Source organism: Lepisma saccharinum, chromosome 2 (genome assembly GCF_977018435.1).
Source record: "Lepisma saccharinum chromosome 2, izLepSacc3.1, whole genome shotgun sequence".
NCBI lineage: Eukaryota > Metazoa > Arthropoda > Insecta > Zygentoma > Lepismatidae > Lepisma > Lepisma saccharinum.
The window spans coordinates 17,402,553-17,419,791 of NC_139230.1; positions in this window are offsets into that span (position 1 = coordinate 17,402,553).

Genomic DNA, 17,239 nt, shown 5'->3' on the forward strand with positions numbered 1-17,239 from the left:
CTTGACATCCAATGTATCCCTGCAATGTTTGGTGAAGATCTGAGTATGTAGTTTTTGACCTTATATGGAACCTCCTATCTGAAAATTTGAGAATTCTTAAAAAATTTGACCAAAATCTTGATATCCCCAATCCTATGTTTTGTATGTTTTTTCCACGTGTCTTGACATCCAATGTATCGCTGCAAATTTTAGTGGAGATCTGAGTATGTAGTTTTTGACCTTATCTGGAACCTCCTATCTGAAAATTTGAAAATTTTTAAAAAATTCGTCCAAAATCTTGATGTCTTCAATCTCTTGTTTTGTACGTTTTTTCCACGTGTCTTGACCTCCAATGTATCCCTGCAAAGTTTGGTGAAGATCTGAGTATGTCGTTTTTGACCTTATCTGGAACATCCTTTCTGAAAATTTGAAAATTCTTAAAAAATTCGTCCAAAATCTTGATGTCTTCAATCTCTTGTTTTGTACGTTTTTTCCACGTGTCTTGACATCCAATGTATCCCTGCAAAGTTTGGTGAAGATCTGAGTATGTCGTTTTTGACCTTATCTGGAACATCCTTTCTGAAAATTTGAAAATTCTTAAAAAATTCGTCCAAAATCTTGATGTCTCCAATCTCTTGTTTTGTACGTTTTTTCCACGTGTCTTGACATCCAATGTATACCTGCAAAGTTTGGTGAAGATCTGAGTATGTAGTTTTTGACCTTATATGGAACCTCCCATCTGAAAATTTGAAAATTCCTAAAAAATTCGTCTAAAATCTTGATGTCTCCACTCTCTTGTTTTGTACTTTTTTTCCACGTGTCTTGACATCCAATGTATCCCTGCAAAGTTTGGTGAAGATCTGAGTATGTAGTTTTTGACCTTATATGGAACCTCCTTTCTGAAAATTTGAAAATTCTTAAAAAATTCGACCAAAATCTTGATGTCTCCAATCCTATGTTTTGTATGTTTTTCCACGTGTCTTGACATCCAATGTATCCATGCAAAGTTTGGTGAAGATCTGAGTATGTAGTTTTTGACCTTATATGGAACCTCCTATCTGAAAATTTGAGAATTCTTGAAAAATTCGTCCAAAATCTTGATGTCTCCAATCTCTTGTTTTGTACGTTTTTTCCACGTGTCTTGACATCCAATGTATCCCTGCAAAGTTTGGTGAAGATCTGAGTATGTAGTTTTTGACCTTATCTGGAACCTACCATCTGAAAATTTGAAAATTCTTAAAAAATCCGTCCAAAATCTTGATGACCTCAATCTCTTGTTTTGTACGTTTTTTCCACGTGTCTTGACATCCAATGTATCCCTGCAATGTTTGGTGAAGATCTGAGTATGTAGTTTTTGACCTTATATGGAACCTCTTATCTGAAAATTTGAAAATTCTTAAAAATATTTGACCAAAATCTTGATGTCCCCAATCCTATGTTTTGTATGTTTTTTCCACGTGTCTTGACATCCAATGTATCCCTGCAAAGTTTGGTGAAGATCTGAGTATGTAGTTTTAGACCTTATCTGGAACCTCATTTCTGAAAATTTGAAAATTCCTCAAAAATTCGTCCAAAATCTTGATGTCTCCAATCTCTTGTTTTGTACGTTTTTTCCACGTGTCTTGACATCCAATGTATCCCTGCAAAGTTTGGTGAAGATCTGAGTATGTAGTTTTTGACCTTATATGGAGCCTCCTTTCTGAAAATTTGAAAATTCTTAAAAAATTCATCCAAAATCTTGATGTCTCCAATCTCTTGTTTTGTACGTTTTTTCCACGTTTCTTGACATCCAATGTATCCCTGCAAAGTTTGGTGAAGATCTGAGTATGTAGTTTTTGACCTTATATGGAACCTCCTTTCTGAAAATTTGAAAATTCTTAAAAAATTCGTCCAAAATCTTGATGTCCCCAATCCTATGTTTTGTATGTTTTTTCCACGTGTCTTGACATCCAATGTATCCATGCAAAGTTTGGTGAAGATCTGAGTATGTCGTTTTTGACCTTATCTGAAACCTCCCATCTGAAAATTTGAAAAATCTTAAAAAATTCGTCGAAAATCTTGATGTCTCCAATCTCTTGTTTTGTACGTTTTTTCCACGTGTCTTGACATGCAAAGTATCCCTGCAACGTTTGGTGAAGATCTGAGTATGTAGTTTTTGACCTTATCTGGAACCTCCTATCTGAAAATTTGAAAATTCTTTAAAAATTCGTCCAAAATCTTGATGTCTCCAATCTCTTGTTTTGTACGTTTTTTCCACGTGTCTTGACATCCAATGTATCCCTGCAAAGTTTGGTGAAGATCTGAGTATGTAGTTTTTGACCTTATATGGAACCTCCCATCTGAAAATTTGAAAATTCCTAAAAAATTCGTCTAAAATCTTGATGTCTCCACTCTCTTGTTTTGTACTTTTTTTCCACGTGTCTTGACATCCAATGTATCCCTGCAAAGTTTGGTGAAGATCTGAGTATGTAGTTTTTGACCTTATATGGAACCTCCTTTCTGAAAATTTGAAAATTCTTAAAAAATTCGACCAAAATCTTGATGTCTCCAATCCTATGTTTTGTATGTTTTTCCACGTGTCTTGACATCCAATGTATCCATGCAAAGTTTGGTGAAGATCTGAGTATGTAGTTTTTGACCTTATATGGAACCTCCTATCTGAAAATTTGAGAATTCTTGAAAAATTCGTCCAAAATCTTGATGTCTCCAATCTCTTGTTTTGTACGTTTTTTCCACGTGTCTTGACATCCAATGTATCCCTGCAAAGTTTGGTGAAGATCTGAGTATGTAGTTTTTGACCTTATCTGGAACCTACCATCTGAAAATTTGAAAATTCTTAAAAAATCCGTCCAAAATCTTGATGACCTCAATCTCTTGTTTTGTACGTTTTTTCCACGTGTCTTGACATCCAATGTATCCCTGCAATGTTTGGTGAAGATCTGAGTATGTAGTTTTTGACCTTATATGGAACCTCTTATCTGAAAATTTGAAAATTCTTAAAAATATTTGACCAAAATCTTGATGTCCCCAATCCTATGTTTTGTATGTTTTTTCCACGTGTCTTGACATCCAATGTATCCCTGCAAAGTTTGGTGAAGATCTGAGTATGTAGTTTTAGACCTTATCTGGAACCTCATTTCTGAAAATTTGAAAATTCCTCAAAAATTCGTCCAAAATCTTGATGTCTCCAATCTCTTGTTTTGTACGTTTTTTCCACGTGTCTTGACATCCAATATATCCCTGCAAAGTTTGGTGAAGATCTGAGTATGTAGTTTTTGACCTTATATGGAGCCTCCTTTCTGAAAATTTGAAAATTCTTAAAAAATTCATCCAAAATCTTGATGTCTCCAATCTCTTGTTTTGTACGTTTTTTCCACGTTTCTTGACATCCAATGTATCCCTGCAAAGTTTGGTGAAGATCTGAGTATGTAGTTTTTGACATTATATGGAACCTCCTTTCTGAAAATTTGAAAATTCTTAAAAAATTCGTCCAAAATCTTGATGTCCCCAATCCTATGTTTTGTATGTTTTTTCCACGTGTCTTGACATCCAATGTATCCATGCAAAGTTTGGTGAAGATCTGAGTATGTCGTTTTTGACCTTATCTGAAACCTCCCATCTGAAAATTTGAAAAATCTTAAAAAATTCGTCGAAAATCTTGATGTCTCCAATCTCTTGTTTTGTACGTTTTTTCCACGTGTCTTGACATGCAAAGTATCCCTGCAACGTTTGGTGAAGATCTGAGTATGTAGTTTTTGACCTTATCTGGAACCTCCTATCTGAAAATTTGAAAATTCTTTAAAAATTCGTCCAAAATCTTGATGTCTCCAATCTCTTGTTTTGTACGTTTTTTCCACGTTTCTTGACATCCAATGTATCCCTGCAATGTTTGGTGAAGATCTGAGTATGTAGTTTTTGACCTTATATGGAACATCCTATCTGAAAATTTGAAAATTCTTAAAAAATTCGTCCAAAATCTTGATATCCCCAATCCTATGTTTTGTATGTTTTTTCCACGTGTCTTGACATCCAATGTATCCCTGCAAAGTTTGGTGAAGATCTGAGTATGTAGTTTTTGACCTTATCTGGAACCTCCTATCTGAAAATTTGAAAATTTTTAAAAAATTCGTCCAAAATCTTGATGTCTTCAATCTCTTGTTTTGTACGTTTTTTCCACGTGTCTTGACTTCCAATGTATCCCTGCAAAGTTTGGTGAAGATCTGAGTATGTCGTTTTTGACCTTATCTGGAACATCCTTTCTGAAAGTTTGAAAATTCTTAAAAAAATCGTCCAAAATCTTGATGTCTCCAATCTCTTGTTTTGTACGTTTTTCCCACGTGTCTTGACATGCAAAGTATCCCTGCAACGTTTGGTGAAGATCTGAGTATGTAGTTTTTGACCTTATCTGGAACCTCCCATCTGAAAATTTGAAAATTCCTAAAAAATCCGTCCAAAATCTTGATGACCTCAATCTCTTGTTTTGTACGTTTTTTCCACGTGTCTTGACATCCAATGTATCCCTGCAATGTTTGGTGAAGATCTGAGTATGTAGTTTTTGACCTTATATGGAACCTCTTATCTGAAAATTTGAAAATTCTTAAAAATATTTGACAAAAATCTTTGTTGTCCCCAATCCTATGTTTTGTATGTTTTTTCCACGTGTCTTGACATCCAATGTATTTCTGCAAAGTTTGGTGAAGATCTGAGTATGTCGTTTTTGACCTTATCTGGAACCTCCCATCTGAAAATTTGAAAATTCTTAAAAAATTCGACCAAAATCTTGATGTCTCCAATCCTATGTTTTGTATGTTTTTTCCACGTGTCTTGACATCCAATGTATCCATGCAAAGTTTGGTGAAGATCTGAGTATGTAGTTTTTGACCTTATCTGGAACCTCCCATCTGAAAATTTGAAAATTTTTAAAAAATTCGTCCAAAATCTTGATGTCTCCAATCTCTTGTTTTGTACGTTTTTTCCACGTGTCTTGACCTCCAATGTATCCCTGCAATGTTTGGTGAAGATCTGAGTATGTAGTTTTTGACCTTATATGGAACCTCCTATCTGAAAATTTGAAAATTCTTAAAAAATTTGACCAAAATCTTGATGTCCCCAATCCTATGTTTTGTTTGTTTTTTCCACGTGTCTTGACATCCAATATATCCCTGCAAAGTTTGGTGAAGATCTGAGTATGTCGTTTTTGACCTTATCTGGAACATCCTTTCTGAAAATTTGAAAATTCTTAAAAAATTCGTCCAAAATCTTGATGTCTCCAATCTCTTGTTTTGTACGTTTTTTCCACGTGTCTTGACATCCGATGTATCCCTGCAAAGTTTGGTGAAGATCTGAGTATGTAGTTTTTGACCTTATATGGAACCTCCCATCTGAAAATTTGAAAATTCCTAAAAAATCTGTCTAAAATCTTGATGTCCCCAATCCTAAGTCTTGTATGTTTTTTCCACGTGTCTTGACATCCAATGTATCCCTGCAAAGTTTGGTGAAGATCTGAGTATGTAGTTTTTTAACTTATATGGAACCTCCTATCTGAAAATTTGAGAATTCTTGAAAAATTCGTCCAAAATCTTGATGTCTCCAATCTCTTGTTTTGTACGTTTTTTCCACGTGTCTTGACATCCAATGTATTCCTGCAAAGTTTGGTGAAGATCTGAGTATGTCGTTTTTGACCTTATCTGGAACATTCTTTCTGAAAATTTGAAAATTCTTAAAAAATTCGTCCAAAATCTTGATGTCTCCAATCTCTTGTTTTGTACGTTTTTTTCACGTGTCTTCACATCCAATGTATCCCTGCAAAGTTTGGTGAAGATCTGAGTATGTAGTTTTTGACCTTATCTGGAACCTCTCATCTGAAAATTTGAAAATTCCTAAAAAATCCGTCCAAAATCTTGATGACACCAATCTCTTGTTTTGTACGTTTTTTCCACGTGTCTTGACATCCAATGTATCCCTGCAAAGTTTGGTGAAGATCTGAGTATGTAGTTTTTGACCTTATCTGGAACCTCCTTTCTGAAAATTTGAAAATTCTTCAAAAATTCGTCCAAAATCTTGATGTCTCCACTCTCTTGTTTTGTACGTTTTTTCCACGTGTCTTGACATCCAATGTATCCCTGCAAAGTTTGGTGAAGATCTGAGTATGTAGTTTTTGACCTTATATGGAGCCTCCTTTCTGAAAATTTGAAAATTTTTAAAAAATTCGTCCAAAATCTTGATGTCTTCAATCTCTTGTTTTGTACGTTTTTTCCACGTGTCTTGACCTCCAATGTATCCCTGCAAAGTTTGGTGAAGATCTGAGTATGTCGTTTTTGACCTTATCTGGAACATCCTTTCTGAAAATTTGAAAATTCTTAAAAAATTCGTCCAAAATCTTGATGTCTCCAATCTCTTGTTTTGTACGTTTTTTCCACGTGTCTTGACATCCAATGTATCCCTGCAAAGTTTGGTGAAGATCTGAGTATGTCGTTTTTGACCTTATCTGGAACATCCTTTCTGAAAATTTGAAAATTCTTAAAAAATTCGTCCAAAATCTTGATGTCTCCAATCTCTTGTTTTGTACGTTTTTTCCACATGTCTTGACATCCAATGTATCCCTGCAAAGTTTGGTGAAGATCTGAGTATGTAGTTTTTGACCTTATATGGAACCTCCCATCTGAAAATTTGAAAATTCCTAAAAAATTCGTCTAAAATCTTGATGTCTCCACTCTCTTGTTTTGTACTTTTTTTCCACGTGTCTTGACATCCAATGTATCCCTGCAAAGTTTGGTGAAGATCTGAGTATGTAGTTTTTGACCTTATATGGAACCTCCTTTCTGAAAATTTGAAAATTCTTAAAAAATTCGTCCAAAATCTTGATGTCCCCAATCCTATGTTTTGTATGTTTTTTCCACGTGTCTTGACATCCAATGTATCCATGCAAAGTTTGGTGAAGATCTGAGTATGTCGTTTTTGACCTTATCTGAAACCTCCCATCTGAAAATTTGAAAAATCTTAAAAAATTCGTCGAAAATCTTGATGTCTCCAATCTCTTGTTTTGTACGTTTTTTCCACGTGTCTTGACATGCAAAGTATCCCTGCAACGTTTGGTGAAGATCTGAGTATGTAGTTTTTGACCTTATCTGGAACCTCCTATCTGAAAATTTGAAAATTCTTAAAAAATTCGTCCAAAATCTTGATGTCTCCAATCTCTTGTTTAGTACGTTTTTTCCACGTTTCTTGACATCCAATGTATCCCTGCAATGTTTGGTGAAGATCTGAGTATGTAGTTTTTGACCTTATATGGAACCTCCTATCTGAAAATTTGAAAATTCTTAAAAAATTCGTCCAAAATCTTGATGTCTCCAATCTCTTGTTTTGTACGTTTTTTCCACGTGTCTTGACATCCGATGTATCCCTGCAAAGTTTGGTGAAGATCTGAGTATGTAGTTTTTGACCTTATATGGAACCTCCCATCTGAAAATTTGAAAATTCCTAAAAAATCTGTCTAAAATCTTGATGTCCCCAATCCTAAGTCTTGTATGTTTTTTCCACGTGTCTTGACATCCAATGTATCCCTGCAAAGTTTGGTGAAGATCTGAGTATGTAGTTTTTTAACTTATATGGAACCTCCTATCTGAAAATTTGAGAATTCTTGAAAAATTCGTCCAAAATCTTGATGTCTCCAATCTCTTGTTTTGTACGTTTTTTCCACGTGTCTTGACATCCAATGTATTCCTGCAAAGTTTGGTGAAGATCTGAGTATGTCGTTTTTGACCTTATCTGGAACATTCTTTCTGAAAATTTGAAAATTCTTAAAAAATTCGTCCAAAATCTTGATGTCTCCAATCTCTTGTTTTGTACGTTTTTTTCACGTGTCTTCACATCCAATGTATCCCTGCAAAGTTTGGTGAAGATCTGAGTATGTAGTTTTTGACCTTATCTGGAACCTCTCATCTGAAAATTTGAAAATTCCTAAAAAATCCGTCCAAAATCTTGATGACACCAATCTCTTGTTTTGTACGTTTTTTCCACGTGTCTTGACATCCAATGTATCCCTGCAAAGTTTGGTGAAGATCTGAGTATGTAGTTTTTGACCTTATCTGGAACCTCCTTTCTGAAAATTTGAAAATTCTTCAAAAATTCGTCCAAAATCTTGATGTCTCCACTCTCTTGTTTTGTACGTTTTTTCCACGTGTCTTGACATCCAATGTATCCCTGCAAAGTTTGGTGAAGATCTGAGTATGTAGTTTTTGACCTTATATGGAGCCTCCTTTCTGAAAATTTGAAAATTTTTAAAAAATTCGTCCAAAATCTTGATGTCTTCAATCTCTTGTTTTGTACGTTTTTTCCACGTGTCTTGACCTCCAATGTATCCCTGCAAAGTTTGGTGAAGATCTGAGTATGTCGTTTTTGACCTTATCTGGAACATCCTTTCTGAAAATTTGAAAATTCTTAAAAAATTCGTCCAAAATCTTGATGTCTCCAATCTCTTGTTTTGTACGTTTTTTCCACGTGTCTTGACATCCAATGTATCCCTGCAAAGTTTGGTGAAGATCTGAGTATGTCGTTTTTGACCTTATCTGGAACATCCTTTCTGAAAATTTGAAAATTCTTAAAAAATTCGTCCAAAATCTTGATGTCTCCAATCTCTTGTTTTGTACGTTTTTTCCACATGTCTTGACATCCAATGTATCCCTGCAAAGTTTGGTGAAGATCTGAGTATGTAGTTTTTGACCTTATATGGAACCTCCCATCTGAAAATTTGAAAATTCCTAAAAAATTCGTCTAAAATCTTGATGTCTCCACTCTCTTGTTTTGTACTTTTTTTCCACGTGTCTTGACATCCAATGTATCCCTGCAAAGTTTGGTGAAGATCTGAGTATGTAGTTTTTGACCTTATATGGAACCTCCTTTCTGAAAATTTGAAAATTCTTAAAAAATTCGTCCAAAATCTTGATGTCCCCAATCCTATGTTTTGTATGTTTTTTCCACGTGTCTTGACATCCAATGTATCCATGCAAAGTTTGGTGAAGATCTGAGTATGTCGTTTTTGACCTTATCTGAAACCTCCCATCTGAAAATTTGAAAAATCTTAAAAAATTCGTCGAAAATCTTGATGTCTCCAATCTCTTGTTTTGTACGTTTTTTCCACGTGTCTTGACATGCAAAGTATCCCTGCAACGTTTGGTGAAGATCTGAGTATGTAGTTTTTGACCTTATCTGGAACCTCCTATCTGAAAATTTGAAAATTCTTAAAAAATTCGTCCAAAATCTTGATGTCTCCAATCTCTTGTTTAGTACGTTTTTTCCACGTTTCTTGACATCCAATGTATCCCTGCAATGTTTGGTGAAGATCTGAGTATGTAGTTTTTGACCTTATATGGAACCTCCTATCTGAAAATTTGAAAATTCTTAAAAAATTCGTCCAAAATCTTGATATCCCCAATCCTATGTTTTGTATGTTTTTTCCACGTGTCTTGACATCCAATGTATCCCTGCAAAGTTTGGTGAAGATCTGAGCATGTCGTTTTTGACCTTATCTGGAACATCCTTTCTGAAAGTTTGAAAATTCTTAAAAAAATCGTCCAAAATCTTGATGTCTCCAATCTCTTGTTTTGTACGTTTTTCCCACGTGTCTTGACATGCAAAGTATCCCTGCAACGTTTGGTGAAGATCTGAGTATGTAGTTTTTGACCTTATCTGGAACCTCCCATCTGAAAATTTGAATATTCCTAAAAAATCCGTCCAAAATCTTGATGACCTCAATCTCTTGTTTTGTACGTTTTTTCCACGTGTCTTGACATCCAATGTATCCCTGCAATGTTTGGTGAAGATCTGAGTATGTAGTTTTTGACCTTATATGGAACCTCTTATCTGAAAATTTGAAAATTCTTAAAAATATTTGACAAAAATCTTTGTTGTCCCCAATCCTATGTTTTGTATGTTTTTTCCACGTGTCTTGACATCCAATGTATTTCTGCAAAGTTTGGTGAAGATCTGAGTATGTCGTTTTTGACCTTATCTGGAACCTCCCATCTGAAAATTTGAAAATTCTTAAAAAATTCGACCAAAATCTTGATGTCTCCAATCCTATGTTTTGTATGTTTTTTCCACGTGTCTTGACATCCAATGTATCCATGCAAAGTTTGGTGAAGATCTGAGTATGTAGTTTTTGACCTTATCTGGAACCTCCCATCTGAAAATTTGAAAATTTTTAAAAAATTCGTCCAAAATCTTGATGTCTCCAATCTCTTGTTTTGTACGTTTTTTCCACGTGTCTTGACCTCCAATGTATCCCTGCAATGTTTGGTGAAGATCTGAGTATGTAGTTTTTGACCTTATATGGAACCTCCTATCTGAAAATTTGAAAATTCTTAAAAAATTTGACCAAAATCTTGATGTCCCCAATCCTATGTTTTGTATGTTTTTTCCACGTGTCTTGACATCCAATATATCCCTGCAAAGTTTGGTGAAGATCTGAGTATGTCGTTTTTGACCTTATCTGGAACATCCTTTCTGAAAATTTGAAAATTCTTAAAAAATTCGTCCAAAATCTTGATGTCTCCAATCTCTTGTTTTGTACGTTTTTTCCACGTGTCTTGACATCCAATGTATCCCTGCAAAGTTTGGTGAAGATCTGAGTATGTAGTTTTTGACCTTATATGGAACCTCCCATCTGAAAATTTGAAAATTCCTAAAAAATCTGTCTAAAATCTTGATGTCCCCAATCCTAAGTCTTGTATGTTTTTTCCACGTGTCTTGACATCCAATGTATCCCTGCAAAGTTTGGTGAAGATCTGAGTATGTAGTTTTTTACCTTATATGGAACCTCCTATCTGAAAATTTGAGAATTCTTGAAAAATTCGTCCAAAATCTTGATGTCTCCAATCTCTTGTTTTGTACGTTTTTTCCACGTGTCTTGACATCCAATGTATCCCTGCAAAGTTTGGTGAAGATCTGAGTATGTCGTTTTTGATCTTATCTGGAACATCCTTTCTGAAAATTTGAAAATTCTTAAAAAATTCGTCCAAAATCTTGATGTCTCCAATCTCTTGTTTTGTACGTTTTTTTCACGTGTCTTCACATCCAATGTATCCCTGCAAAGTTTGGTGAAGATCTGAGTATGTAGTTTTTGACCTTATCTGGAACCTCTCATCTGAAAATTTGAAAATTCCTAAAAAATCCGTCCAAAATCTTGATGACACCAATCTCTTGTTTTGTACGTTTTTTCCACGTGTCTTGACATCCAATGTATCCCTGCAAAGTTTGGTGAAGATCTGAGTATGTAGTTTTTGACCTTATCTGGAACCTCCTTTCTGAAAATTTGAAAATTCTTCAAAAATTCGTCCAAAATCTTGATGTCTCCACTCTCTTGTTTTGTACGTTTTTTCCACGTGTCTTGACATCCAATGTATCCCTGCAAAGTTTGGTGAAGATCTGAGTATGTAGTTTTTGACCTTATATGGAGCCTCCTTTCTGAAAATTTGAAAATTCTTAAAAAATTCGTCGAAAATCTTGATGTCTCCAATCTTTTGTTTTGTACGTTTTTTCCACGTGTCTTGACATGCAAAGTATCCCTGCAACGTTTGGTGAAGATCTGAGTATGTAGTTTTTGACCTTATCTGGAACCTCCTATCTGAATATTTGAAAATTCTTAAAAAATTCGTCCAAAATCTTGATGTCTCCAATCTCTTGTTTTGTACGTTTTTTCCACGTTTCTTGACATCCAATGTATCCCTGCAATGTTTGGTGAAGATCTGAGTATGTAGTTTTTGACCTTATATGGAACCTCCTATCTGAAAATTTGAAAATTCTTAAAAAATTTGACCAAAATCTTGATATCCCCAATCCTATGTTTTGTATGTTTTTTCCACGTGTCTTGACATCCAATGTATCCCTGCAAAGTTTGGTGAAGATCTGAGTATGTAGTTTTTGACCTTATCTGGAACCTCCTATCTGAAAATTTGAAAATTTTTAAAAAATTCGTCCAAAATCTTGATGTCTTCAATCTCTTGTTTTGTACGTTTTTTCCACGTGTCTTGACCTCCAATGTATCCCTGCAAAGTTTGGTGAAGATCTGAGTATGTCGTTTTTGACCTTATGTGGAACATCCTTTCTGAAAATTTGAAAATTCTTAAAAAATTCGTTAAAAATCTTGATGTCTCCAATCTCTTGTTTTGTACGTTTTTTCCACGTGTCTTGACATCCAATGTATCCCTGCAAAGTTTGGTGAAGATCTGAGTATGTAGTTTTTGAACTTATATGGAACCTCCTTTCTGAAAATTTGAAAATTCTTAAAAAATTCGTCCAAAATCTTGATGTCCCCAATCTCTTGTTTCGTACGTTTTTTACACGTGTCTTGACATCCAATGTATCCATGCAAAGTTTGGTGAAGATCTGAGTATGTCGTTTTTGACCTTATCTGGAACCTCCCATCTGAAAATTTGAAAATTCTTCAAAAATTCGTCGAAAATCTTGATGTCTCCAATCTCTTGTTTTGTACGTTTTTTCCACGTGTCTTGACATGCAAAGTATCCCTGCAACGTTTGGTGAAGATCTGAGTATGTAGTTTTTGACCTTATCTGGAACTTCCTATCTGAAAATTTGAAAATTCTTCAAAAATTCGTCCAAAATCTTGATGTCTCCAATCTCTTGTTTTGTACGTTTTTTCCACGTTTCTTGACATCCAATGTATCCCTGCAATGTTTGGTGAAGATCTGAGTATGTAGTTTTTGACCTTATATGGAACCTCCTACCTGAAAATTTGAGAATTCTTAAAAAATTTGACCAAAATCTTGATATCCCCAATCCTATGTTTTGTATGTTTTTTCCACGTGTCTTGACATCCAATGTATCGCTGCAAATTTTAGTGGAGATCTGAGTATGTAGTTTTTGACCTTATCTGGAACCTCCTATCTGAAAATTTGAAAATTTTTAAAAAATTCGTCCAAAATCTTGATGTCTTCAATCTCTTGTTTTGTACGTTTTTTCCACGTGTCTTGACCTCCAATGTATCCCTGCAAAGTTTGGTGAAGATCTGAGTATGTCGTTTTTGACCTTATCTGGAACATCCTTTCTGAAAATTTGAAAATTCTTAAAAAATTCGTCCAAAATCTTGATGTCTCCAATCTCTTGTTTTGTACGTTTTTTCCACGTGTCTTGACATCCAATGTATCCCTGCAAAGTTTGGTGAAGATCTGAGTATGTCGTTTTTGACCTTATCTGGAACATCCTTTCTTAAAATTTGAAAATTCTTAAAAAATTCGTCCAAAATCTTGATGTCTCCAATCTCTTGTTTTGTACGTTTTTTCCACGTGTCTTGACATCCAATGTATCCCTGCAAAGTTTGGTGAAGATCTGAGTATGTAGTTTTTGACCTTATATGGAACCTCCCATCTGAAAATTTGAAAATTCCTAAAAAATTCGTCTAAAATCTTGATGTCTCCACTCTCTTGTTTTGTACTCTTTTTCCACGTGTCTTGACATCCAATGTATCCCTGCAAAGTTTGGTGAAGATCTGAGTATGTAGTTTTTGACCTTATATGGAACCTCCTTTCTGAAAATTTGAAAATTCTTAAAAAATTCGACCAAAATCTTGATGTCTCCAATCCTATGTTTTGTATGTTTTTCCACGTGTCTTGACATCCAATGTATCCATGCAAAGTTTGGTGAAGATCTGAGTATGTAGTTTTTGACCTTATATGGAACCTCCTATCTGAAAATTTGAGAATTCTTGAAAAATTCGTCCAAAATCTTGATGTCTCCAATCTCTTGTTTTGTACGTTTTTTCCACGTGTCTTGACATCCAATGTATCCCTGCAAAGTTTGGTGAAGATCTGAGTATGTAGTTTTTGACCTTATCTGGAACCTACCATCTGAAAATTTGAAAATTCCTAAAAAATCCGTCCAAAATCTTGATGACCTCAATCTCTTGTTTTGTACGTTTTTTCCACGTGTCTTGACATCCAATGTATCCCTGCAATGTTTGGTGAAGATCTGAGTATGTAGTTTTTGACCTTATATGGAACCTCTTATCTGAAAATTTGAAAATTCTTAAAAATATTTGACCAAAATCTTGATGTCCCCAATCCTATGTTTTGTATGTTTTTTCCACGTGTCTTGACATCCAATGTATCCCTGCAAAGTTTGGTGAAGATCTGAGTATGTAGTTTTAGACCTTATCTGGAACCTCATTTCTGAAAATTTGAAAATTCCTCAAAAATTCGTCCAAAATCTTGATGTCTCCAATCTCTTGTTTTGTACGTTTTTTCCACGTGTCTTGACATCCAATGTATCCCTGCAAAGTTTGGTGAAGATCTGAGTATGTAGTTTTTGACCTTATCTGGAACCTCCTTTCTGAAAATTTGAAAATTCTTCAAAAATTCGTCCAAAATCTTGATGTCTCCACTCTCTTGTTTTGTACGTTTTTTCCACGTGTCTTGACATCCAATGTATCCCTGCAAAGTTTGGTGAAGATCTGAGTATGTAGTTTTTGACCTTATATGGAGCCTCCTTTCTGAAAATTTGAAAATTCTTAGAAAATTCGTCGAAAATCTTGATGTCTCCAATCTCTTGTTTTGTACGTTTTTTCCACGTGTCTTGACATGCAAAGTATCCCTGCAACGTTTGGTGAAGATCTGAGTATGTAGTTTTTGACCTTATCTGGAACCTCCTATCTGAAAATTTGAAAATTCTTAAAAAATTTGACCAAAATCTTGATGTCTCCAATCTCTTGTTTTGTACGTTTTTTCCACGTTTCTTGACATCCAATGTATCCCTGCAATGTTTGGTGAAGATCTGAGTATGTAGTTTTTGACCTTATATGGAACCTCCTATCTGAAAATTTGAAAATTCTTAAAAAATTTGACCAAAATCTTGATATCCCCAATCATATGTTTTGTATGTTTTTTCCACGTGTCTTGACATCCAATGTATCCCTGCAAAGTTTGGTGAAGATCTGAGTATGTAGTTTTTGACCTTATCTGGAACCTCCTATCTGAAAATTTGAAAATTTTTAAAAAATTCGTCCAAAATCTTGATGTCTTCAATCTCTTGTTTTGTACGTTTTTTCCACGTGTCTTGACCTCCAATGTATCCCTGCAAAGTTTGGTGAAGATCTGAGTATGTCGTTTTTGACCTTATGTGGAACATCCTTTCTGAAAATTTGAAAATTCTTAAAAAATTCGTCCAAAATCTTGATGTCTCCAATCTCTTGTTTTGTACGTTTTTTCCACGTGTCTTGACATCCAATGTATCCCTGCAAAGTTTGGTGAAGATCTGAGTATGTAGTTTTTGAACTTATATGGAACCTCCTTTCTGAAAATTTGAAAATTCTTAAAAAATTCGTCCAAAATCTTGATGTCCCCAACCTCTTGTTTTGTACGTTTTTTCCACGTGTCTTGACATCCAATGTATCCATGCAAAGTTTGGTGAAGATCTGAGTATGTCGTTTTTGACCTTATCTGGAACCTCCCATCTGAAAATTTGAAAATTCTTCAAAAAATCGTCGAAAATCTTGATGTCTCCAATCTCTTGTTTTGTACGTTTTTTCCACGTGTCTTGACATGCAAAGTATCCCTGCAACGTTTGGTGAAGATCTGAGTATGTAGTTTTTGACCTTATCTGGAACTTCCTATCTGAAAATTTGAAAATTCTTCAAAAATTCGTCCAAAATCTTGATGTCTCCAATCTCTTGTTTTGTACGTTTTTTCCACGTTTCTTGACATCCAATGTATCCCTGCAATGTTTGGTGAAGATCTGAGTATGTAGTTTTTGACCTTATATGGAACCTCCTATCTGAAAATTTGAGAATTCTTAAAAAATTTGACCAAAATCTTGATATCCCCAATCCTATGTTTTGTATGTTTTTTCCACGTGTCTTGACATCCAATGTATCGCTGCAAATTTTAGTGGAGATCTGAGTATGTAGTTTTTGACCTTATCTGGAACCTCCTATCTGAAAATTTGAAAATTTTTAAAAAATTCGTCCAAAATCTTGATGTCTTCAATCTCTTGTTTTGTACGTTTTTTCCACGTGTCTTGACATCCAATGTATCCCTGCAAAGTTTGGTGAAGATCTGAGTATGTCGTTTTTGACCTTATCTGGAACATCCTTTCTGAAAATTTGAAAATTCTTAAAAAATTCGTCCAAAATCTTGATGTCTCCAATCTCTTGTTTTGTACGTTTTTTCCACGTGTCTTGACATCCAATGTATCCCTGCAAAGTTTGGTGAAGATCTGAGTATGTAGTTTTTGACCTTATATGGAACCTCCCATCTGAAAATTTGAAAATTCCTAAAAAATTCGTCTAAAATCTTGATGTCTCCACTCTCTTGTTTTGTACTTTTTTTCCACGTGTCTTGACATCCAATGTATCCCTGCAAAGTTTGGTGAAGATCTGAGTATGTAGTTTTTGACCTTATATGGAACCTCCTTTCTGAAAATTTGAAAATTCTTAAAAAATTCGACCAAAATCTTGATGTCTCCAATCCTATGTTTTGTATGTTTTTCCACGTGTCTTGACATCCAATGTATCCATGCAAAGTTTGGTGAAGATCTGAGTATGTAGTTTTTGACCTTATATGGAACCTCCTATCTGAAAATTTGAGAATTCTTGAAAAATTCGTCCAAAATCTTGATGTCTCCAATCTCTTGTTTTGTACGTTTTTTCCACGTGTCTTGACATCCAATGTATCCCTGCAAAGTTTGGTGAAGATCTGAGTATGTAGTTTTTGACCTTATATGGAACCTCCTTTCTGAAAATTTGAAAATTCTTAAAAAATTCGTCCAAAATCTTGATGTCCCCAATCCTATGTTTTGTATGTTTTTTCCACGTGTCTTGACATCCAATGTATCCATGCAAAGTTTGGTGAAGATCTGAGTATGTCGTTTTTGACCTTATCTGAAACCTCCCATCTGAAAATTTGAAAAATCTTAAAAAATTCGTCGAAAATCTTGATGTCTCCAATCTCTTGTTTTGTACGTTTTTTCCACGTGTCTTGACATGCAAAGTATCCCTGCAACGTTTGGTGAAGATCTGAGTATGTAGTTTTTGACCTTATCTGGAACCTCCTATCTGAAAATTTGAAAATTCTTTAAAAATTCGTCCAAAATCTTGATGTCTCCAATCTCTTGTTTTGTACGTTTTTTCCACGTTTCTTGACATCCAATGTATCCCTGCAATGTTTGGTGAAGATCTGAGTATGTAGTTTTTGACCTTATATGGAACCTCCTATCTGAAAATTTGAAAATTCTTAAAAAATTCGTCCAAAAT